The sequence below is a fragment of the Petaurus breviceps genome, unplaced genomic scaffold (genome assembly GCF_028583685.1).
Source record: "Petaurus breviceps papuanus isolate PSGF00001 unplaced genomic scaffold, PetGlider_PUasm1.0 38, whole genome shotgun sequence".
Taxonomy (NCBI): Eukaryota; Metazoa; Chordata; class Mammalia; order Diprotodontia; family Petauridae; genus Petaurus; species Petaurus breviceps.
Genome location: NW_027186304.1, coordinates 65440263 through 65465549, shown reverse-complemented (window position 1 = coordinate 65465549; position 25287 = coordinate 65440263). Strand labels below are relative to the sequence as shown.

At 37.1% G+C, this 25287-nt stretch overlaps 1 long non-coding RNA gene across 1 annotated transcript in view; it reads left to right on the top strand.

Annotated features, from left to right (window-relative positions):
* The first annotated feature begins 6494 nt into the window (after positions 1-6494).
* The window catches only part of LOC138170566 (uncharacterized), a 172017-nt gene continuing 153224 nt past the window's right edge, over positions 6495-25287 (top strand). The window contains exons 1-3 of the long non-coding RNA XR_011170663.1: positions 6495-6783; positions 14736-14874; positions 17236-17373. This is a non-coding gene — a long non-coding RNA (uncharacterized lncRNA). The remainder of the gene's footprint in view (positions 6784-14735; positions 14875-17235; positions 17374-25287) is intronic.

Here is a 25287-nt window from a genome sequence, read left to right as displayed (position 1 = left end):
AAATTTCAAGGGGCAGCCAGGTGGCTCAGCAAGTAAGAGCACCAGCCCCAGTATCAGGATAACCTAGGATCGAATCCAGGCTCAGATACTTAGCATCACACCCAGAAATAACTGGCTGTATAACCTTGAGCAAGTTATTTAGCCCTGATTGCTTTAAAAAACTGCAATTTTAATGTCAAGAATCTACAAGGAAGGGGCAGCAAGGTGGTGCAGTGAATAGAGTACCAGCCCTGGAGTCAGGAGGACCTGAGTTCAAATACAGACTCAGACACTTGAGACATTTACTAGTTGTGTGACCTTGGGCAAGTCACTTAACCCCAGTTGCCCTGCCTTCTCCTCTCCAAAAAAAAAGAATCTCCAAGGAATAAAGAGAAATTCTTTATGACACTTGCTCAATTGTATCCCCAGTAGTTAGCACAGTACCTGGCACGTAGGCACTTTTAAAAAAATATTGTATTTATTTATTATTATTATATTTATTCATTTACTGAGTTAATATAAGAAAAGTGATTTGCAAACCTTAAAGCACGAGATAAGTGCTAGCTATTAATATTAATAATAATATTACCCATGGAAAACTGCAAGTAGGCTAATTTGGCTGGAGTGGAAAATGTGTAAAAAGGAAAAATGTTTATGTAGTCTAAAAAGATACTGGAGCCAGATTTAGAAGGCTTTTAAATGCCCAAGTTGTTTCTATTTTATTTTAAATGCATGGGGAGTTGTTGAAGTTCCTTGGGCAAGAAAATGACTTGGTCAGACCTCATCTTTATGAATATTTGGTAGCTCTACATAGGGTAGATTGGAAAAGGGAGAGATCAGTGCTGGGAGTAAGGATGCAAGGAGATGAAAAATTTCAATAACATAGGCAAAAGATGATGCCCTAGAAGAGAATGAAGAGTGGGTAAATTTATATATATGTTATATATATATATACACACAAACACACATACATGTATACATATACATATATGTGTGTATGTGTATGTATGTAGATGATTAACAAAAATCTGGTAAGTGGAATATAGGACAGAAATGAGAGTGAAGTTATAAACCTGGGAGGATGAGAGAATGGTGGTGTTCTTAATGGAAAAAAGGCAGTTTAGAAGAAGGAAAGACAGGAAGAAAGATAATGAGTCCTGTTTTAGCAATGTTGATACAAAGTTTGAGTTTGAAGCCAATGGAACATCTACAAGAAGATGTCCAGAAAGTAGAAAGAAATGTAGGTGTGAAGATCAAGAAAAAGTGAAGGACTAAAGGTACAGATTTGTGACTTATCTACATAAAGATGAGAACTGACACCATGAGAACATAAGGACTTTTAAAACTACCAATTTAGGATAATTTTATTCCAAATCATTGTATACAAAAACTCAAATATTCTTTTAAAATAGCATATATGATTTGAACATGATTGTTTCTAATATTTCATTTTAATCTTCCAAACTAATCATTTTGATGGCATTTTAAAGATTTGATTTCAATATTGAAGATCATTAAATTCCTTCCTCAAAATTTCATGGGATCAAAGGCCTTTAAACAGGACTTAAAAATCATCTCATCTCACCCTTTCCTTTCACAGATGACAGACCTAATTAAGGCCTAAGGAGATGATGTGACTTGTACAAAGTCACAAGGTATTTTTTTTTCTCTCTCTCCCAGCTCTCTCTCATTCTGACTTCCTGCTCTATTTTTCCTATTCCACCTGTTCATCAAGCTCTTCCCACCATGGGCTCCTATTAAGGGACAGGGAAGATCTTTAAGCTCTCTTAACATTTATAAGCCTTTATCACAACACTTGCTGGGAAAATTGTTTCCCAGATTTCTGTTTTCCTTCTAATCTTGGTTGCATTGGTTTTGTTTGTATTAAAAAACTTTTTAATTTAATGTAATCAGAATTATACATTTTGCATTTCATGATGTTCTATCTCTTGTTTGGTCCTAAATTTTTCCCCTTTCCATAGATCTGACAAGTTAACTATTCCTTGCTCTCCTAATTTGCTTGTGGTGTCACCCTTTATGTCTAAATGATGTATTCGTTTTGACCTTATCTTAGTATACGGTGTAAAGTGTGAGCCTATGCATAGTTCATACCATACTATTTTCCCATTTTCTCAGCAGTTTTTATTAAATAGTGAGTTCTTATCCCAGAAACTGGAGTCTTTGGGTTTATCAAATAGTAGATTACTATAGTCATTGATTACTGTGTCTTGTGTACCTAAATTTTCCCACTGATTCACCACTTTATTTCTTAACCAATACCAAATAATTTTGATGATTGCTGCTTTATAATATAGTTTTAGATCTGGTACATCTAGGCCACTTTCCTTTGCTTTTTTCCCATTAATTCCCTTGATATTCTTGAAAGCCACTGATTTATTAAGTAGCATATTTAGGATTTAAACCTAAGTTCTGATTTCAAAGCCAGTGTTCTCCCCTTCCTCAACCACTACTTTACATTCCTTTTTCTACTATCTTAATTACTAAGGAGAAAAATCAATTAGTGAAAAAACTGTGAAGTTTCACCTCACACCCAGAAAACTGATAATGATGACAAAATATTGAAAGAGTGTTGGAGGAACTAATGAAAGACAGGCACAATAGTGTGCAGTTGGTGAAATTGTAAATTAGTTCAATCATTTTGGAAAACACTTTAGAATGATGCTTTTAAAAAGCAACTAAAATTCTCTACCCTTTGATACAAAATTGTTGTATCAAATCATTGCTAAACATGAACCCAAAGGGGGCCCAAGACTAAAAGGTCCCATATATACCAAAATATTAGCAATGGAATTCTTTGCAGAAGAAAAGATTGGGAAAATGGGTGCCTACCAAATAGGTAAAAATCTTTTGATAGAAATATAATGGAATATTTTGGGGCCATATTTAAAAAAGCATGAAAAATAAAGAGAAATGTGGGAATATATATATATATGAACCAAAAACAGAGAAGAGTCAGCAAAAGCAGGAAAACTATATATATATATATATATATATATATATATATATATATATATATAATTACAACAACTTAAACAGAAGAAATCAAACAAAGCAACTGAATACTGTAATTATAATAATCAAACATCACTCCAGAGAAGAGTTGAGCAAATACACCTCCCCCATTCATTGGAGGGGCAAGGCACTAAAGATGTGGAATATTGCTTATATTTTAGAAAGCATTGATGTCTTGGTTGGTTTTGCTGAACTGTCTTTGTTTTTTGTTTTTAAATTGTTGATATGAGAGAAGGTTCATAGTGAGGAGAGGGATATATTCAGAAAAAAAGGACAGAAAAACAAAAGATCAATGAAATTAACAAATCAGTTTGTGGTGGGTCATGTCTCAGAATCCATTGCTAACTTTTATTTGTATGGATTATTTGACATGGAGCATTTGTAGTCCCAGTCTGAAATGGGCAGAAAGATGATGATCATGCATATTCTTGAAAGGAGAATGGATTCTCTGTGTTTCTTATTTTCTAAGTCTAGAGTGATCTTTGTAGAGGGTTTTTGTGAACCATTCATAAGTTTTTCACAGTCTTGATAATATCTACATTCCCTTTAATAAATTAATATTTAGAAAATCCTTTGCATACATCTTATTTGTTCTTCACAATAATGCTACGAGATAGGTGTTATTATTTCTCTTTTACTGTTAATGTTGTTTAGTCATTCCGGTTGTATCCAATTCTTCATGGCTCCATTTGGGACTTTCTTGGCAAAGACTCTGGAGTGGTTTGCCATTTCCTTCTCCAGCTCATTTTACAGGTGTAGAAACTGAGACAAATGGGGCTAAGTGACTTGCGCAGGGTCACACAGCTAGTGAGTATCTGAGGCCAGATTTGAACTCAAAATGATGAGTCTTCCTGACACCAGGCTTGGTGCTCTATCCATCCTGCCCTCTTTTACAGATGAGGAAACTGATTCTTAGAAAGGCTTCATGACCAGGATCACACACCTTATAAGTGTTTCAGGTAGCATATCAAACAATTTTTTTCTTATCTTCAGGTCTAACCATACTATCTCTAATTAGAAAGGGTTCAATATCCTCATTAGATGAGGAAATTGTGACCAGAGAAAGTAAGGAACTTAAATCATTTTAGTGGATAGAAAATCTGGGAATAGTACCTAGATCTCCCAACTCCTAGGTGAGTCCCTACAAAGCAAAAATTCTCTCTTCTCCTGGGATTTTAAGACAAGATTTATGAGCAGGGTGCTGAAATAATAGGAAGATTGCACAATCGATACTTGACATGTCTTTGGATGATGAAAGAGCATTCTCCTTATCTCCAGCTTTTACTCCTACAATCAAAAGCTCTACATGTAATAATAGATAAAAATAAATCAACCTTTTACTTAATAGAAGAGTGTGAGGTTGATTAAAATATATTTTCCCTCAAAAAGAAACCTCTCTGGAGGTGTTTTGCATTTACATCAGCAATTGGACTATTAATTCTTTTGTTCTGAGATTTTCTACCACTCAGAATATTAAAGTCAGTCTTTCACCTTCTTAAGAAGTAAAATGTAGCTTTGGTTAAAGTTTCTAAAAAGGATTATCCCCAGGCTTAAGCTGTGAAAATTTGAGAGGTACTGGTAAAAATTTGGAAGAAACAAAAACATTCACAAACCTGTAGTACTTTGAGATCTTTTTACAATTCTGGATGAAAGAAAAGAGATGTTTGGCAAATTTCCATTAAAATACTCATTTTCCCTTTTAGTTTTTTAGAAATAAAAATTTGAAATGTTTTTACCTTTATGCTATAGTGTGAAGGAAACCAAGATTACATTTTATGACACACACCTCCTACCCTCCTTCCCTCAACAGCAATGACGGGGAAAAAAACCCAAGTACTGTATTTTCAGGTCTACAGATGGTAAAGCGCAAAATATTAGCCAAGACCTTCAGAATGTAACACATTCTACCCACAAGGCTTGTGGGTTGAGATGGAATCAGGTCTTCACAAAAGCTTCAGAGTTTAGAGTAAAAAGCTAAAACCATAAACCTTGAAAGTCCTATTTAGCTATTCACAGATACTGAAGCCCCAGTTTTGTAGAGTTGAAGGCAAAGAGCTCTGCCACCTACATAACCCCCTCATTTCTTGGCCTAGTTAGAAACTACAAGCCCTGAGAGGGTTTTAGATTCTGGACTCACTTTGTAGAGAATACTCTCTAACTACAACAGTGGCAATTTTACTATTACTAAGGTTGAGTAGAGAATATAGGTATTAAAGTTACATGATGTAAAATTGGCCCCAATAGCTGTTATATTAAAAAAAAAAAAAGACATTCCCCCTTTACCTCTCTTCCTGGACCCTATAGTGAGGCTTACACCCAGTCCAGATAGCAACAGCATATAGGAAGTGAGGGTCTCACTAGGTCAGAGGAGGAAGGCTACCACTACCCACCCCAACCCTGCTTTTATTCCCCAATACTAAATGTCATGTCACCTGTGGTTTGCTGAAGCAATTCTCAAAACATGGTTTATACTATAGACCCAAATGGGGGCATGACCCACAGTTTAAGAAGTGCTGAAGGGGTCACAAGTGGAAAAAGTTGAAGAAGCTCTGGCCTACAGGACTTGGAGATTGTATCTCTTGACTTTCTTTCCTGTTTTACAAACATTTTCCTGGTCTTACTGCTTCCACCACTGTTGAGGCATTGCTTCATTCTAGACATATTCAATAGAGATGGGAATGAGAGCATTCATGTATGCAGGGATCAAATTATTTTAAGAAAAAAACAATTAGGGGAGACAGAGCCAAGAGAGCAGATAGCCACCTAGCTGAACTTTCCCCAACGTTCCCCTCCAAACAACTTTAAAATAACTCTTCAGATAAGATTTTGGAGCAGCAGAACCAATCAAGGGCTTGAGTGGGACACTTTTCCAGCCTAAGAAAATCTCGGAGGTTGGCAGAAGTCTTTGATAGCCAGATGGGAGATGGCCTGTCAGCCGCACCAGATGTGGGACTGGAGGTAGCTACGGTAGTAGAGGCATTGTGAAAACAGAGCTTTCATGGCTCCCAGGCCAGAGAGAGTAAGAGCTTTGGATGGATGGACAGACAGATTGTAGGGAACCCTTTGCTGCTAGCACTGATTGGCAACTTTATTGTCCAGCAGTTCCATAAGATAACTTAAGTGAGTAGGGTTCTTGGCCTCAGTTCCAAGACAAAGATGAACACTAATGCTCATGGCTGCAGGATAACGTGGTAAAACCAAAGAGCAGACCTCTGCGTGAATCATACCACCTTGGAAGCAATGAAAACTGGCAAACCTCTAGGACTGGTTCTGAAAACAGAAGCACAAAAAACCTGAAAGTTGGGACAGCACTTCCCCAAAGCCAGATAAGCAGAGGAACAAAAGTTCACTGAAGAAAAGAACTCCTTAAAAAACAGAATTGGCTAAATAGCTAAATTCTCTAAATGAAGAGAAGGAGGAGGAGGAGGAGGCATGTAAAAGCTCAATAAAGGAAGTGGATGAATTGCACTCTCAGTGCCTAGTTTTCTCATATGTAAAATAAGAGTTGTGCTAGGTGACCTCTGAGTTACCTTGACACTCTAAAACAATGATCCTGTGAATGAGAGAGGCAGTATAGTAGAAAGGATGCTGGGTTTACAGTAGATGACCTGAGCTGGAAGCTCTTCTTTGGAACCTGCTCCTTAGCTAACTTTAAACAATTCATTTTATTTCTCTGAGAGGTGGACTACATTGTTCCTGAGGTCCCTTACAGCTATAAATGCTGTGATTCAACATGTATTGTTAATTGAATTACACAGTACCTAGCACATGGTAAGTGTTTAATAAATACATGTATGTATGTATATGCATATATTTAAAATAAATATATTATTAAATTATATATAATTATATATCACATAAATATATTATATAAAACAAACAAAACAATATATTAATAACATATGGCATAATAATTTGATTACATAGAATATACTGTAAAATATAATATAGACATTATGTTATTAAAATAATGTATTGTCATATATTGTATAACATAAATACTTGTATGTTATATAATATATGTATAGTTTGCATGTATAGTATATTATATAAACATATATAGTACATATATGTCATATATTGTATACATATATAGAGTATACATATATACACAATTTCTGTTAATGAAATAAGAAAAATAGATATTTGAAAAATGCTTTTGAACTGTTCTACATATTGTTTTAAAAACTTTTGCATTTATTAAGATTTCTGTTTGGTCTCATCCAAAATCAAAACTATAACTTTAGTCATAGAAGGAAGACATATTTGGTTAATGTGGATCCATAAACTTTGGCTTCTATTTGTCTCTTCTTTGTCAGGGACTTTTAAAACTAAGACTATAATGAATCACTTTATCTTTTTTTTCAATGATGGGATTAAGTTGAATAAATCTCAGCTTCAGATGTGTACCAACATGAGCAGAAGGTAACTAGAGATATACACATGTTCTGTGCTTGCTGGCAAAATTAAGCCTTACCCCTTTAGGGATGTATTTAGAATTTCCACTGGATATTTTTAAATTGAAGCTTCATCATACAGATTGTAAACCTGGTGAACTAGTCTTTTCAAAGGAGATTAGCACTAACCAAATCCTATTAGAAGATGAAATGTTTAACTCAGAGTATTTTATCTTTTAATAGATAGCAGAGTGGGGATGTATGGAAGTTTGGGGAGATCACAGAATTTATGGACAATCTGAAATTGACTGCAAGAAAATTTTCTCCTTCTTCACTGAACTCAATCTATGTCTTTTTCTCAATATCCCCTTCCCTACTCCACATCCATCGCTATCTCTTGTACCAGGCTGCTCTGCAAACAGAAGGGAAGGAATAGTCATCATCTTACTACATATCAAAGAGTAATCATTATACCATTCAAACACAGGGTACTGATTCACAGATGTAGCAGTCACTTTAGGAAGCTCAGACTAATTAAATTTATTTATCATTTTGTTATTTAAATTAATTAGATTTAATTAGCTCTCCTACATATAAAGCAACATGAATGAACTGTGACTATCATTTACAGAATGGTAATACATCTCTCCTTACTAAGAATAGAAAATATTTACATTGTTATTTGGATTTACAAAGTGTTTTGCATACTTTGTCATGTTTGAATCTTCACAATAAAACCCTGTGTAATTATTGCCTATTTTACAAATAAAGACATCCAGACTCAGAAAAGTTAAGTTACTTGCCAAAGCTCACAATCTAATTTGACTCAGAGGTAGGTCAAACCTAGGCCTCCCTAAAGCTCTGAGCATTAAACTCAGGCCTGTCTCTAAAACCAGCACATTTTCTATTGCTTCACACTGCTCTCCAATGACACCTTAAGATGAAGTCAATTCAATTGCTGGAAATCTTAACTGTTTTCCCATCTTACACATTTGGGAAATATGGGTCCAAATAAGGTATTTGGGACTACCTCTGAAACTTCTTACTGTGTCTGAAGTGTCAAGTAACTTAAAAAAAAAAAACAATGAGCCAGTGTTTGAACTTTTGAGTAGGAAGAAAGCTGCTATTCTGACAAAATATAAAGATAAAAGGGAAAGTCAGTGAAATTTACTTTAAATAAAATTTGGCACAGCAGAGAAATGTTGCTAAAAAGAGGGTAGGATTTCACACATAGAGTATAAATCCTCTAACAAAAATACCATTACAATGAAAATCATAATAAAATAATGAAAATTCTTTTTCTCCTCAGGGAAATTTTAAGATCTTTGCATTAAATTTGGAATATATTCTCTGGTCAGATCATCTCTGGAATATGTTGTTCACTTCTGGGGGTCATATTTCAGGCATGAGATTGATGAGAATAAAAGTAGCCAGAGAAGGGTAAACAGGATGGTAAAGTGTCTTCACAGCTAGACCACAGTTAAAGAGTAGCTGAAGGAACCATGGATGTTTATATTAGAGAGTTTTTTTCAGATAGATGGCCACCTACCAATTTCTCCCTCATTTTATAGTTTGAAAGTATAAGATGGGGGAGAAATTTGAATGAATAAATAAAAAGGCATTCATTAAGCACTTAATTTAGGAAGTAGAATGCTAAGCACTAAGATGAGCACTGGGGATAAAAATGCAAAAGCAAACGAAGGGCTCTCAAGGAGCCCACGTTGTAATGGGGGAAACAACACACAGGAGGGAATGGGGTACAAATGATTTTGTCTGGAAGGTTACAGGTACAGGGAGTGGGACTCCAGGGGAGTAGTCACACAGAGAGAGAATGGCAGAATTGATGTGTTCATGGCTCATTTTTTCCATATCATGAATTGGGGGGGAGGGGGGAGGCAGGGTTAAGTGTGTATAAAGGAGGCAAGATGTTTTCTAAGACATTTGTGAAGAAAATGGCTTGAAGAAAGGAAAGAAGTAAAGCATTGCTGGGTCTATTCTAAAATAGTTTTATAGGAATGGCAGTCACCAATCAGGGTAACAGGCCAGTTACCTGGCAGTTCCTCTAGGGTCTTATTTCTGGTGTGTGTGGCAAGGTGATTGGCCAGAAGGTAACCTAAAAGGGGAGAGAGAAATGAAAGCAAGACTAGATAGAGCAGTGCCTGTAAAATAATTGGGGAGATTTGAGGTGCTGCAAGTGCAGTTTGAATCAGGAGGGCAAAATGGTGGGCCACAAAAAAAGGAATGTTGTCTCAGTCCACGTTAGTAGCCTGCCTGGAATGAGACTGGCATCAGTTTTCTACACTTTGTCCTGATCAGACCATATCTGCTATATTTCATTCAAGTCTGGAAATCATATTTTTGTTAAGAACCTGGTAGAATTTAGAATATCCAAAAGAAAAATAAATTTGTCACAACAATCACCAGAATCTGATACGATTTCCTGAAAGTTACATTTAGAATTAGTATTTATTTACTTAAATGAGGTCATAGTGAAGGGAGTAGCAACCTGTTCTTTATAAAGACCTGCATTCAAGTCCCAACTCTGATGCATTCTGACTGTGACCCTTAACCTTCTATCTACACTTAAACTACTATTTACATTCTATCCATCTATTGCTTGCTAGATATCTCACATTTTAACAAATTATGGACTAAATCAGGGGTGGGGAACCTGTGGTCTCTAGCCCACATATGGCCTGGGTTTAGTCAAAGGGTCATACTTTAGGACTTAGAGGGCCGCATGTGGCCTCAAGGCCACAGGTTCTCTACCCCTGGTCTAAATTCAACAGTCTCATGAGATTTCAGATAGATTGATAGATGATAGATAATCTATATAGATATAGAATAGATATACCTATATACAGATAGATATGTGTACTTATATGTGTATGTATATATACACGTGCACACAAATAGACCTACCTGCATAGATACATCTATATGGATATCTATCTTGCCTATTGTCATGTAGTCAGATGTGATAATACCAAAAATTTGAGACACAGATTTTCTGGATAATTAATCATTTTATTGATCATGCTAGCAGACAATTAACAAAGTTAGAGATACTCTCAAATATCAAAAACACTTCATGGAACACAGTCAATGTTTATATGCCCTTAGAAGAGTGGGTGTTTGAGACAGTGGCATAGCATAATGAGAAGAATGAATATTATAGAGAGGTGGACCTATTCTAATGATGGGGCTAGGGAAACATGACTCTGATCACTCTCCCAGAGCACCCCCACCCAGCTTCAAGCAACCTAGACAAAGGATTTTCTCCTGTGCCCAAACTTGCCTGTGTTGAACACAATGGGCTGGAATTCACCTTAGATTAAATTCTTTGCAAGTTTTTCTATTTGGGTAGGGCATCAACTCCCATCCAGTTTCGAAAAGCTTGTACCCTGGATTTGGGCAATCTCATCCATCAGCAATGTCCTTCAGATGCCGGCTTGGCCTCATAGAGAATTACTATCCAGGGAGGAAGAAAAACCTGTATCTCCCCAATACTTGGTTATTTAATAATCACTTTTCTCACAGAATGTGTCAGAGTCGCAGCTTGAATGTGTCTACTTGTTTATAAAGAATAACTTGGTACTCACTGTATTATGATGACAGAGAGATGATAGATACCTACCTATCTGTATTGATAAAGATAACTAAGTATATAGATATCTATATTGATACAAATAATCTATCTCTATATCTGAGATCACGAGACCCTATGTATATATGAATTGCATGAGACCCTATTGAATTTAAACAATTTTCTATGATTCTTATCTATATAGATATAGATTAGATATAGATAAAAGTGCTAGCTTGTTCCCTCGCTCCAATGCATCAAGAGGGTGTTGCAGTGCATACAAGAATGGTGCACTTTCCCCTGGGGAGTAAAATTTGGGGGGGCATGTAGTGGTCACAAAGAGTCAGACATGACTGAAATGACTGAACGAGAACTAGATGGTGCGGTGTATAGAGTGCTGGGCTGAAGTTATAAAGACTTGAATTCAAATTTGACCTCAGCTGCTTACTGTGACCCTAGAAAACTCACTTAACCACTGTTTGCCCTCAGTTTCCTCATCTGTAAAATGGGTATAATAACAGGATCTACTTTGCAGCTTGTTGTGAGGATCAAATAGGATATTTGTAAAGCACTTAGTAGAGTGTCTGGCACAGTGTAAGCACCATATATGTGTACCATTATTATTATTACTTAGATATGGATGTTCATAGTTATTTGTATTTGAATATAAACTTGAGAATTTTTTTGTCTTTATATCCCCAGGACTTAGTACATTACCTTGCACTTAGTAAGTACTTAATAAAGATCCTTATTAACTGATTGATTGACAACCTCTCAGTGCTCCAGCCAATATCAAAACAATAAATCACCTAGCAGCTGTACACCTGCATTGGGAAAGAGGGTTGTTGGGTTTTTTCCCACCACTATTTCCATACAGCAATAAAATTGTAGGTTGGGCAAAGGTGGGGAATGTGTGTGTATACATGTATGTATGTACACATATGTATACATATAAATTTTATAAACCTTTTTTGTTTAACCTGTTATAGGCTTCCTCTCCCTTTTTGCTCCCCTTCAGCTCCTGTTGGCCTGTGACCCCATTATCTTTTCTCGAGCACACAAAGGCTCACTGCAGAGGAAACTTAAGCTGGAATGTGGGCATTTTTGCCACTTATCTGTCCACTAAAAAGAACTGGGTTCCAAGACACTACAGATCTTTCCCCCTCATTGATCAGAATTACAAAAGTATTTTTAAGGACGGAGTATATAAAAAGTAATACTATATATTTTTTCTCATCTATGTAAAGTTTTTGGAATTAGGCATTTAAGGAGATAGAACCTAATAAATAGTCCTTATGTTTTAATTGAAAAAAGATTTTGTCCTTCAGTGCATTTTCTCTCAATTCACCCTATATGCAGCACCTGTTTCCACTTATAGATGAAACATTCAGTTTAAAAACATGAAAATTTTCCAACCCTTGCAATTTTAAAGAACAAAAGTAATGGTAAGTCTCTGTTCCTCCAGCTGAACCAGAGTATAACTTGTCATGTTTCTGTTGGCTTAACAGCTGCCACTTTTAAAATGTGCAATGCCACCTCAGATGTGTATAGTCTGATGAAAATCCTTCACTATTACTGCTGGGATCACAACATTTCAGTTTGCTCTACCTAAAAGCATTTGTTTTGTTTTTCAATTATTTCTTTCCATTCTCCCTTGAGCCCAGTCTCTGTGCTAAGCTGTGAACTTGCTGCAGATGTCACTGTAAACTGTCCCTTTACACAGTAGGCACCAGGACAATAACATCCATTCTGCTGAGCTTAATGACTCTTTCCCTAAAAGGGGGGACGGGAGGGGCGTGCTGTTCAGGAAGTTAATGGAGGAAGTGGAATCAGGAATGAAGTCATGATCTCCTAGAATATTATGGAGAAAAATAGACCCAATTTTATTCCATTATTAGGAAAAAACTTTTATTTTGTCTGTGACATTTTCCTCAACAAAATGTAGGCAAACTGAAAAATAAAAAGGATTTAAAATCAAAGCATGCTTTACTTCATGAAATAAGGAATCTAACTTTAACATGCTCAGGATTTTCATTTTTTTAAAAATGTTTTTAAAAAGAAGAATTAGCCTATTCCACTATGTCTGATATAAAAACTTGCCACTGTCTCTTCTGTCTGTGTCCATCGAGAAATAGATGCAATATATGAAATGTCATGATATCTTACTTAATTTAAGTCATAATTTGCTAAGGAACACGATATCTAACAAACAGGTCCATACCACAACACCGTACCCAGTGAAACAGAACTACATACAGGAACTCAATCAATAAAGCAATCACATTTACTATGGTGGGCCCTGGAGATACAAAGACAAAATATTTCCTACCTAATTACAAGCAGAGCAAGCCTATAATTATTGTAGTGCTCATCCAATATCCAACACCAGAGTTTTAGAGTTTCAAAATTCCATTGTCAATGAAAGCACTCAGGTTCCTGAAGGAAAACTATCATGGAACTATTAACAGTCAAGAAGGGTATCATGAATGATACATTGCAGAGATGTCAAATATGCCACTGGAAGGTGCCTCCAAACAAAATAAAATGTAGTTGGGAAATATTTTTAAATGAAAAAAGAATATAATAAAATATAGAAAATGTCATTTTTTAAAACTAAAGCAATATGCCACCCTCGGGGATCCTGATATGCAAATTGATGCCTCCCATGTCTATTTGAATTTGACCCTGCTGGTATCATGGACACAGAGTGAGGTTTGGGGTCAGCCCAGATGTAGGTTCACCTATTTCTGATAGTTAGGGATGCCTTGGGGAAGTCATTCAAACCCTCTGTGAGGGGAAACTTCCTAAAACTTCCATTCTAATTCTAGATAGGCTGATTAAAGCCACCTGGATGAAGATTAAAGAGGAAGAAGCCAGTCTCAACTGGTGAAGTTCTGACTTATTTAAGTCTGGCTTATTTTTTTTTTTAAAGAAATAGAAGTAACTTAAACACTGTTTCCAAAATTAATCTTCGCTTTCTATAAAGTAGTCTTTGCTGATGAAAGAAAAATTTTAGCTTAGTCTCTGACTAAAAGCCTTCAGGAACTCAGAATTAAGGATCTGGGGCTTTTGCATGCTTTCACTAAAGCAAATGACTTCCTGTCCAAAAGGGCTATTTGACCAGATCAATAACATCATTCATACACATATCTCAGGGGCATAGGTAAATGTGGTTCTGATTTCCCCCCTTGTTTTCTGAGAGACACCCTGGAGGAGACCTCATTTTTAATATTGATTTGAGTTGAAGATGATCAGAGAAAAAGTTCTACTTTTCAGGACAATTAACTACTGCTGAGTAACTGAAAATATCCCCAAAACAGAACAACTTCATACTTTCCTCTGTTTATAGAGGGTAGTCACAAGATCCTCTTAGTCACAGACACAAGCAGTGAATTCATCCCCTCCACAGTAAAGTTCTGACATCAGCTAGACTCATTCTATAGTTTGTGAACAAATTTTCTCATTTCTATTCCTTTATCACCTATTCAACAGCTTATTAAACTTTCTTAGACTCCTAATCTCTGTCCTAGGGGGGAAAGCACCCTACCTACCTTAGAATGACCGAACAACTGACCATCTTTTTTCTTTAAATATCCAACCCTCCATCTCCCCCCTCCCCAGGATTGGCCAAAGGTTTTCCTACTTCACTGAGTTATTTTCCATGATGTCAGACCTCTAACTCTCCTTATGATCCATGACTTAGTTGAAATAAATTCTGAGCATTTTCTGATGTTTTTCAGGGAACTCATCTCACCTCTGATCCCTACCAAGGGACATTACAAATGCAATTTCCCCAGCAATGACATTGAATTAGCATTCAAGAAGAACCAAAGCTCTTATCTGTCCCCACAAGAGACTACAAATGGTCCAAATCATTCAGTAAGTCAGCATTCATTTACTGTGTTATTAAGTCTAATGTAGAAGAGTTTTGATGGAACTAAAGACTAATTCTAAGAGGTGGATATAAGAATGAATGTATATAGGCATGAGGGACAGGCAATACAAAGACACCAAGACAGAAGGTGAAGTATTGTGGATGATTAATGGCAGGAAGGTCAATTTGACTTAACAATGGAATGAATGTCTGTTCTTTTCACTTTATGTTTTTATATTACTGGGTCCTCTAAACCTTAGTCAAAGAGCCCAGTACATAAGCACTAACAGTTTTCATACATACTGTGGAATGCATAATGAATTTCCAGAGAATTCTTCCTGGAACTTAGCAATCACATCTACTATTTGTTTGAATTAATATACATTAACAGTACTAATAATTATAGTTATTGAATGTTCTATGAAAACCTAGAGAAGATTCTAAATACTTTGAAACTGAGTCTCACCACTTTCAATGATAGATCTATCAACCATTTTTCTGCTACCTACACCCAGGGTTATTGTGGTCTGTGTGACACTACTAGGAATGCTTTCTATAGATAAAACGTACATCGAGTTTTGAAATTATAGGATCTTACCAAGGACAGCATACAGTGGGAAGGATGCCAGTTATTTTGAAATTGTGTCCTCATTTGGAGGGACAGCTAGGGGGTGCAGTGGATAGAGGCCAAGCCTGGCTTCAGGAAGACCTGAGTTCAAATTCAGCCTCAGATACTTAGTTGTATGATCCTGGGCAAATCACTTAACTCTGATTGCCCCGGTTTCTTCAGCTGGAAAATGAGCTGGAAAAGGGAATGACAAACCACTCCGGTATCTTTGCTGAGAAAACCCCAAATATGGTCACAAAAAGTTGGACACAACCAAAAAATGACTGAACAAGAAACCAATTTGGAAGTCTCAGAACCTGTGAGGCCAAAAGCCATCTGATATGCTTTGGTGGGGATTCAGTGTTCACAAAAGTTTAAATTTACTAAATACAAACCTATGTAACTATTGCATGTAGAATACTAATAAGAAAGACCTGAGTGACAAAGGGGTAAGGTATGTGTTAATATTTAATTGAAAGAACATTAGACTTGGAGTCCTAGGTTTAGGTCCTCCTAGATGGTCTGTGATTTAGGAAGGCCTGTGTTCAAATATGACCTATGCTACTTAATAGATGTGTGACCCTGGACAAGTCACTTCCGTTTGATGGGAATAATAATAGTAACTACCTTCCTGAGTTGCTGTGACAATAAAAGGACATACAATTTGTACAGGATTTAGCACAGTGCCTGACACATAGTAGGGGCTCCACAAATACTAGGTTCCTTCTGTAGGCCTCAGTTTACTAAGCTATAAAAGGAAGTAGCTAGATTACAGCATCTCTACAGGGTGTCCTTAAAGTCTGTACACATAGGAAATCTCATTAACTATGCATATTTTCAAGAAATAAATGAAAGAAATTTTCAACATTTTATTTAATTAGCATAAATAACATTTCATATAAAGATGTAGAAGACACATAGGAAATCTCATTAATTAATTTAATTTAATTAATCTCAATAATATGGAAAATAGTCCCCAATAGCTAATGAAAACTTTTATTCCATATGAATTGTCATGGCTAAAATTTATGCTAATTTAGTTAATGGGATTCCCTATGTGTCCCGACTTTAGGAACACCCTGTATTGTCCCCTACACTTCTTTTATGGTTAAGGTTTAAGAAATCCTTGCATATGTAAGCCAGGGTTTTGGAATACATTCCTGTTAATCAGTGTCAATGATGGCTTAATTGCTTATTGCTCACCAAGTAGAAAAGCCAGATGTTCTGATTTTTAAGGACATTCCACCCACCTACCAAATCTCTAAGAGCTAGCTTTAATTATCTTTATGGGGCTCTTTGTTTCTTTGCCAGTAGCTGGGGAAAAAGAAATCACAAAGCTGGTCCTGGAGTATCATGTAAGCAAAGCAGAGAATCTGCAGTGCTTATCTGATCAGCAGTCTGTTTCTGAAGCAACAATGTGGAGAGAGGCCATGGACATCTTTAGATAACAGCTTTGTCTTTGGTATTCAAAACAAACAACCAAACACAAAACACAGTGGCACCCTAAAGATTTTACTGCAGGTCCCCTTCCACTACAGCATTAAGAAAATAGCTAAACAAACACGTTTTAATAGATTTGAAGTGTAATAATAGGACAAGTTCATGACAGCTGAAAACACCTGAAGCTGACTCCTCCATTTTTCCCCAAGGCTTTTTGGTAATGACCTCTTCCTTTAATATATTCCCAGGGTTTTTGCAAAGCCTTGCCAAATATCATCCTACCATTCTGAAGTAACTTTTTTCGTTTTTTCAAAATCAGGTCAAAGTTTACCCATCCCCAGCCCTCTGGTTCTTCATTGTATCTCAAAGTTCAGTGACAAAGGTATGAGCAGCAAAAGTTGTTTAAGCACCCTGGAATGGAGGCCTTGAGACCAGGTGACTTGAATACTGAGGGAAGGTAGGTGCTTCTTACCATCTCTTCAGCCTGAAATTCAGTTCACTGATCACCCCTTTTACCCTCTTCTCAGAAAGAAAGTCATACTGCACATAAAAGAAGAATTTAGTAATTAGTTGCATTTCTCTTCCCTTTTCTGGATCATCTTCCCATCTACCCCAAGCAGTTTTATTCTATCCTTAGGATTTATCAAGGAGCACTTCTCAAGTCTTCACTCTCCATCACCCCCATGACAACATCAATCCGTTTTTCAGTCTTGTCAATTCTATTTCTATACTCTCTCTTGCATCATTCCCTTTCTCTCCATTCAGGTCTAGGCTCTCATCAGTTCTCATTTGAATTGCTACAGTAGCCCCTAACTGGTCTCACTGCTTCCAGTTTCTCCCTATCTAATCCATTTCCTTCCAAATAAACTTCCTGAAGCACAGGTCTGAGCCTGACACTTCTCAACTCAAAGATACTCAATAACTCACCCATCACAATCTAACTTCCAAACTTAATTCCTATTTTTCTACTTCAAGTACTCTATTTTTTCAAACTTACTGAAATCCTGTTCCCTGAATCCAGCATCCAGTTTCCTCCCTCCATGCCTTTGAAAAGTCTATCTGCATGCCTGAAATGTACTGCCTCCTTACCTTCACCTCCTAGAATTTTTAGATTCTTTCAAGACTCTCTTCAAGTGCCATCCCTTATGAAAAATCTTGTTATTTCTTTCTTTTTCCTCAAATTATGAGAGAAATTATTATTTCTCTCCTATATTAGTAGCCAATTATTGAATTAGGGCTAAGATTTTTTCCCTTCCTTTCCTCATTTAGAAATCAATCTCTATAGATGATCCAAACTTTGAAGGGCAGGGCTGATGATCATATCAAATACTGAGTGAGATGTACCCATCTAGGAAAGTTTAAATCTGATAAAAAGGAAAATAAATTTTAGTTTGGGTAAATGTTTGGATTCTGGCCCATTGTGTTTTAGTCAGACAGGTCTAGGAAGAAGTGGATTCCTCCTTTTGTCTAGATTACCTTACATGGGGTGGTATGGGTATAGATAAATCTCTTTGCCCAAGAATGAGTGATCAGAATCATGTCTCTCAGTTCCTCATTAAAATAAGCCTACCTTTCATGATAATATTCATTCTCTCATTAATTGTTAACCAATCAGAATTGATTTTCACACTCAGGAACACCCACTTTTCCAAGGGCATATATGCATTGAGTGGGTTCCATGAGGAGTCTTTGGCGTTCAAGAGTGCCATTGACCCCTTTTATTAATTATCCAATAGCATAATTAACACAATTATTAATTACCTACAAACTATATCTCTCAAACTTTTTATACCTCAAAACTACCATATGCACGCTGATTTTAGCGTAGCACCTAAAAAAATCATATGTAATAAATGCTTACTGATATATTGATTGAGTTGTATAAATATTATATTTTACAGTAGAATAGATGTTCTTTGAATGCAAGCACCAGGCTTGGAGTCAGGAAGACCTGACTTCAAATTTGGCCTCAGACACTTACTATCTGTTTGACCCTGGGCAAGTCTCTTATTCCTGTTCAGCTCCGTTTCCTCATCTGTAAAGTGAGCTAGAGAAGAAAATGGCAAACCATTCCAGTATTTTGCTGGGATAACCCTAAACGGGGTCATAAAGAGTCAGATATGACTGACATGATTCAATAACAATAATGTTGTTGTGTTTTTGTTCTTTGTATTTGAAGAGGATCATGGCATCAGGGAAATGATGACATGACTTGCAGTTGACTTTGATTTGAGTGAGGAAGGGCTGTGCAAGGTCACCAGCCTCACTTTTACCTCCAGAGCCAACTGGGTCCAGTGACCAGATATTCATCAGGATGACTGGAGATGACCCAATATACAATGGGAGACCCTGGCCCTTTTAGGCTAAGGCCTTTTCATATATTCACTTAGAGGTAACACCCATTCAGTGAACAGATCTCTTTAAGAAGTGAGTCAAGCTGGTGGAATGATTGAATGATCCTGCTGCCCCATCCCAAAATATTTTGGGATAGCAATTGTTGTAATCTTTGTGATTTATCAAAAGCCTTAACTCATCTTGGGTTTTAGCCATATTATGCCATATTTGTGGAATTATACTATCCTTTTATATTCATTATTAGCTCATTGTTCTGTGACTTTGAACAAAGTCATGTCATTCTTTTGGGGCTTTTTCCTCACTGTAAAATGCTGGAGCTACATTTGACGGACTTTATAGTCCCTATCAACTCTCAATCTATGATTCTACAATTTTTCATTTTCATCTCTCATTTATGTTACTTTTGAAGGCACCGGAGTGATTTATTTGGTGGAGTGATGGACTGGGACTCAAGAAGACCTAAGTTTAAAACCTGTCTCAGATATTTACTATTTGTGTGATCCTGAACAAATCATTTGACCTCTTTCTGCTTCAGTTTCCTTATCTGTAAAATAAGTGGGTTGGAATTGATGGTCTCCAAGGCATTTTTGAGTTCTGAATCTTCTTATTTTAAGTTAATTATAATTCTCTCTTGAGAGAATGTGAACTTTGTGAGTGTAGGAACTATTTCATTTTTGCTTTTGTATTCTCATTGCTAGACTCAGTATCTGATCTATAAAAGGAACTTAATGGTTTTTTTTTGATGGATGAATATTTATAAGCAAACCTTGTAACTATATTAGTTTCTTTATATACCTCTGTCTCTTGTTCTTAAAAACAAAAGTCCTAAAATTTATTCTTCGTTTCACCATTGATCATTGTTTATTTTTTCAATTATTTTCTATTTAACAGTTTATATTTCTATTTCCATCACAAAAGGGTAATTATAAATTTCAGTATTGCCTCCTTCTAACTTCATTCTATTTTGCACTTTTTTCAGTTCTATTTATTGAAGATTTTCTTTTCAGTGTCATTAAATGTCTCAAGTTTAATTAATGAATTAATTTAATTAACCTGTTTGACAATTTCTTTCTGACCATGTCATTCCCCTATTTAATAAATTCCAGTGGTTCCCTATCTTCTCTTGGTTCAATTAGAAAATCCTCTGGCATTCAAAGCTGTTCATAATGATGGAGTACCTGGGGTCTAGATCAATTTGTGAAACCAACTTGTAAAACCAGTCTGTTGAGTTGTTAACTGCAATTTGTCCTTTCCCATCCTTGAGCTCTGCCCCTTCTCGCTATCCCACACTCCACTTAGGCAACACCCTGTGACCCCTTTGTTCTTACTTAATCTCTTCATTTCTTCTGGGCCTGGCCCACACCCTCCTTTGTCCTTGCCTTTTGTCTCCTCCTCTGGCCCAAATCTTATCTAAACTATCTATTCACATGCTCCTCTTGGTCAGCTCTGACCTTTGTCTATGCACTGAGGCCCCTCCTGTCTGGTCAGCCCTGACAATGGCAGCCCTACCCTTTAAAGGTAAAAGCATGTACCCCTGTCACTCTCAGGTCCCCTAAAGGACTCTTGCCCGCTTCTCATGGAAGTGTAACAATAAACTTCTACAACTCTCACTCCAATTAAGCCTGAGACCTTGAATTCTTTCCAGACGAAATTGCAGGTTTTCTGGTCTTAGATAAGATCATAATTCCTGCTGAACCTATTGGGATCCCGTCCCCCATCAATAACATGTTCCCTTCTGATCCTTTCAGTCTTCTTCCACCTTACTCCCTCACCTCTTACCCAAAAACTGTAATACCATGACCGTAGTTCTTCCTCACACAAGACACTCTATCTCTAATTCCAAGCATTTTCACTGTCGGTGCCCCATGCCTGGAATTCTTCCCCTCCTCATGTCCATTTCCTGACTTCTTTGGCTTCCTTTAAGTTCCAGCTAAAACCTCACCTTCTGCAGGTGACATTCCCCATCCTCCTTCATGCTAATGCTTTCCCTCTGAGATCTCCTCCAAGATTTTCTATGTCTATATTGCTTGTATATTGTTGTTTGTGTGTTGTCATCCTTGTTAGATTGTAAACTCCTTGAGGTCAAGGACTTTCAAAAATTTTGTGTTCCCACCATTTGACCCAATGTCTGGCACAGAGTAGGTGCTTAATAATATTGGACTGGCAGACCATTATTTTTATTGCATTTCTCTCTTTCTTCTGAATTATAAAGCAATCATATTTATTATGCAATGCTGTTGTGCAATATTCCTTCAGGGGAAAGATTGTTTCTCAGTTTGTCTTTGTATATCTGGAATAGAGCAATGACTTGCTCATAATAGGTGCTCTTTAGAAGGATTTGAATTCAATTCTAGGAGCAGCCAAGGGATCATCTATCTTCAAGTAGGAAGCAGAACAGTAGTCACAGAATGAAGTGCAAATTCTTTGAAAGGGAGATTCCTGGGGATTCTCACAAGCCTGAAGGATGTGGGGAAAGGAAAGTTGAACTTTCCAATTTGAGATCCCAATTTCTTTAAGTTTGGTCAGTTGGAAGGACCTGTCTCTCTTTAAAACACTACCAGAAGGGTTCTTTGGCTCAGTTTCCTCCACTGTGCCTGCACAGGTCACTGGATAAGTCATAGTTACAGCTTCCGTTGCTGGGAAGACCTGAAGAGGTTAATTTATGCTTTTATATGACTAAGAACATGATTATAGGCTGTAATCACATTTTATACAAGCCATACAGTAGAGCAGGCTATAAATAAAAAAATGCTTCTTGGCAGACAAATTATAAAAACAAGGTAGAATCAGTGACCCCAAATCCTTATAAATGGGGAAGCTAGATTTCTATGAAGATGATAGAGCCAGAAGTTCTAGTCAGGGGTGTCTTGATTATATGCTGCTCAATCACTGAGTATGAGAGGAGTCATGTTAAGGATAGGGCTAATGGCCACTTAGTCTACATATACCTTATATCAAAGTTCTTAGGCCACTAACAAAATATTAAGAATTCATTTTAAAAGTGCTAAAGAAGAAGCTAGCAGTGCCTGAAATGTGATTCATTTTTTAATGAATCATAAGCCCATCTGAAAATACTTTTGAAAAAAATAAAGGAAGCATCTCCTTACCTCTGTGCTGGAAAGGTAGGTTGTATGAACTCACATGGATGCAATGGGATGGAATGGATTTATTATAAAACAACACCTTTTCCTTGACTTTAATAATATTTAATTATATTGCTTTAAATATAGACTCATTAATCCTCATGTTAGGGTCAACAACATATCTGCAAGGGAAAAAAGCTCAGGGTAACTCAGGCAGCAGTATTTACTGGGGTGTAGTCTAATCATATGTGTCCTAAAAATTTCATTTGTTCAGTTAACAGCTGCTCATTAAATGAACTATTGTCAGAAGCAGCATCTCTGGGTTTCCATTACTATTTAGGCCCTGGTAAACTGGAAGGAGTAAATCTTTCCATTACATCTTATCTGACTCCCACTATAAACAGATACAGACTCAAGGGGCTCTCCTAACTCAAAAGAGTGCTTCCTAATAAAACCTTAGGCTTTTGAACTTGCATTTGCTTACATGATTAGTTTTCCTATTTTGCTGTTAAAAAAGAGAATCCAAGTATGAAACAATAAGATTTTCTGCAACAAAGACAGGTATGTTTTATACAAAGGATGTTCTCGATAGCAAAACACACTGGACAGACTCCTCGTTTTGGTATGCGCTGGTGAAATAACTGTTATAAAGTTGCTGTAACCATTAGTAGAAACCTCAATTTACCACAGACAAATTAAAACCAACTAGCTTTCAAATTTAAAAATAAAAAAAAATCACAGATACTGGTGATAATCTATAGCATAGCGAAATTAATTGGAAAAATTATAAGAAATAGCATAATGTTTCTCATATATTGCTCTCCTTTAAAGGAACTTAAATGTCATTTACAGGACATTTCATTTTTAATAAGTTGGGGTATTTCCTTCTTACCCAACTTTGCTACATTAAGATTTGAATAATGTGTAACCAGAGTGACAGAGTGACGAGTAACTCCTCGTCCTCTCCCAACCCCAGTCTTCTGGACTGAGAAACCTCCTGTGGAACTAAGCATTCCTATTTTGTCTCTCTGGGAAGGGACTCATGCTCTGAACCTTTGCTAATGTATATGTGTTCCCAGTAGCTCATGGATGATACTCGTGTCCTTGTGACTAAGTGCTCCACCAATGAAGATTGACAATTGAACAAGTGTGGGATACAAGGAGTGAGAAGAAATGGTTTATGGTCTCTTTTAAGGCAATTCTTTGCAGGGACAAAACCAAAGTCACCCACAGCAACAAAGTTAATTGTTCACACATATCAATAAAACATGTGCTTACCTAGGTGAGCTCTCAAGCATGGACCTCAGGTCTCTGCCTTACTCTTCTGTTTTTTGTTTCTTTTCCCAAGCCCAGGTCATGAAGGGTGAAACTGAGACACAGGTATTCCCATCCCTGACGGTAACCTTGTGAGTTCAAAGGATAGGGAGCTGGTTGCCCCAAAAGAGGTGATTTCCACAACCTGATTCCCATTTCCAGGACGATTCTATAGCTGAAGAGATTAAGCAAGGCTAAGACATACTCTAGTTTGTAGAAGATACAGATTTTTGACTTGTTCAGAGAGCACAGATCTGAGGTGAACGTGCAATACATATGTGTTGAGCAACTCTACAAAATTGCTTTATATGTCCTGGGACACTCTTAGGTGATGGATTATTATCTTTTGTTTTAAGTGTTTGTTAATGTGTACCTATGAGTGTGTTTTGTTGTGAACATTTCTTTTCCAATTGTTGTTCAGTCATTTTTCAGTCCTCTGACTTTTTTTTTTTTAAGCAATTGGGGTTAAGTAACTTGCTCAAGGTTAAATGGCCAGTTATTTCTGGGTGTGGTGCTAAGTATCTGAGACCGGATTTGGATCCCAGGTCATCCTGACTCTGGGGCCGGTGCTCTTACTCATTGCGCCACCTGGCCACCCCTAAGCAATTGGGGTTAAGTAACTTGCTCAAGGTTACATGGCCAGGTGTTTCTGGGTGGGTGCTAAGTGTCTGAACCCGGATTTGATCTCCAGGTGTAATGCGAATGTAAATTTTAAAGATCTTCCCTGCCCCTAGGCTAATGTGCACCTGGAGCCTGGGGTGGGAGGCTTGTTTTTCAGTAGATACTTCTTGATTGGCCAGTGGGTCAATAAGGTTGTTACATTCTCTGAGCCAGGAGAAGGCTATATAAGCCCTGATGTGTAGCTTTGTTTTGGGACTCACTTTGAGAAGTGTTCTGTGATTTGATCTGAATTCTGGGAAGCCGTTTTTGAGAGTCCCCCGGCTTTGAAAAACCCAGAATGTGGAAACCCAGATGTTGACTGGGTATGGATGTAATGGTTGGACAGTTTGGAAATCTGTCTACTTGATGTTTCTGTCTTGATAATTATGCCTGTATACTTTGAGGTTCAGGGTGCTGACCTTTTCTCCTGAACAAGGTAGACGATATATGTCTGACTGATTAAAGTAAGCTTGTTAACCCATTTTGAGTTGCTTTCCTTTAACAAAGCAGATCCAAGAACCTGTGGTAGCTGCAAACCCTGAGGACGCTTGGGGTGCTTGCTGCTACACCAGGTCATCCTGACTCTGGGGCTGGTGCTCTTACTCACTGTGCTACCTGGCCACCCCAGTCGTCTGACTTTTTGTGACCCCCATCTTGGGTTTTCTTGGCAAGGATACTAGAGTGATTTGCCAATTTCTTCTCTAGTTCTTTTTACAGATAAGGAAATTGAGGTGAACAGGGTTAAGTGACTTGCCTCGGGTCATACAGTTAGTAAGTATCTGAGGCTGGATTTGAACTCAGGTCCCTGACTCCAGGTCTGGCACTCTCTCTACTGTCCTACCTAGCTGCCCCCTGAAATATTTCTTTGGGGGAGAGGAGAGGAGAAGAGAAGAGAAGAGAAGAGAAGAGAAGAGAAGAGAAGAGAAGAGAAGAGAAGAGAAGAGAAGAGAAGAGAAGAG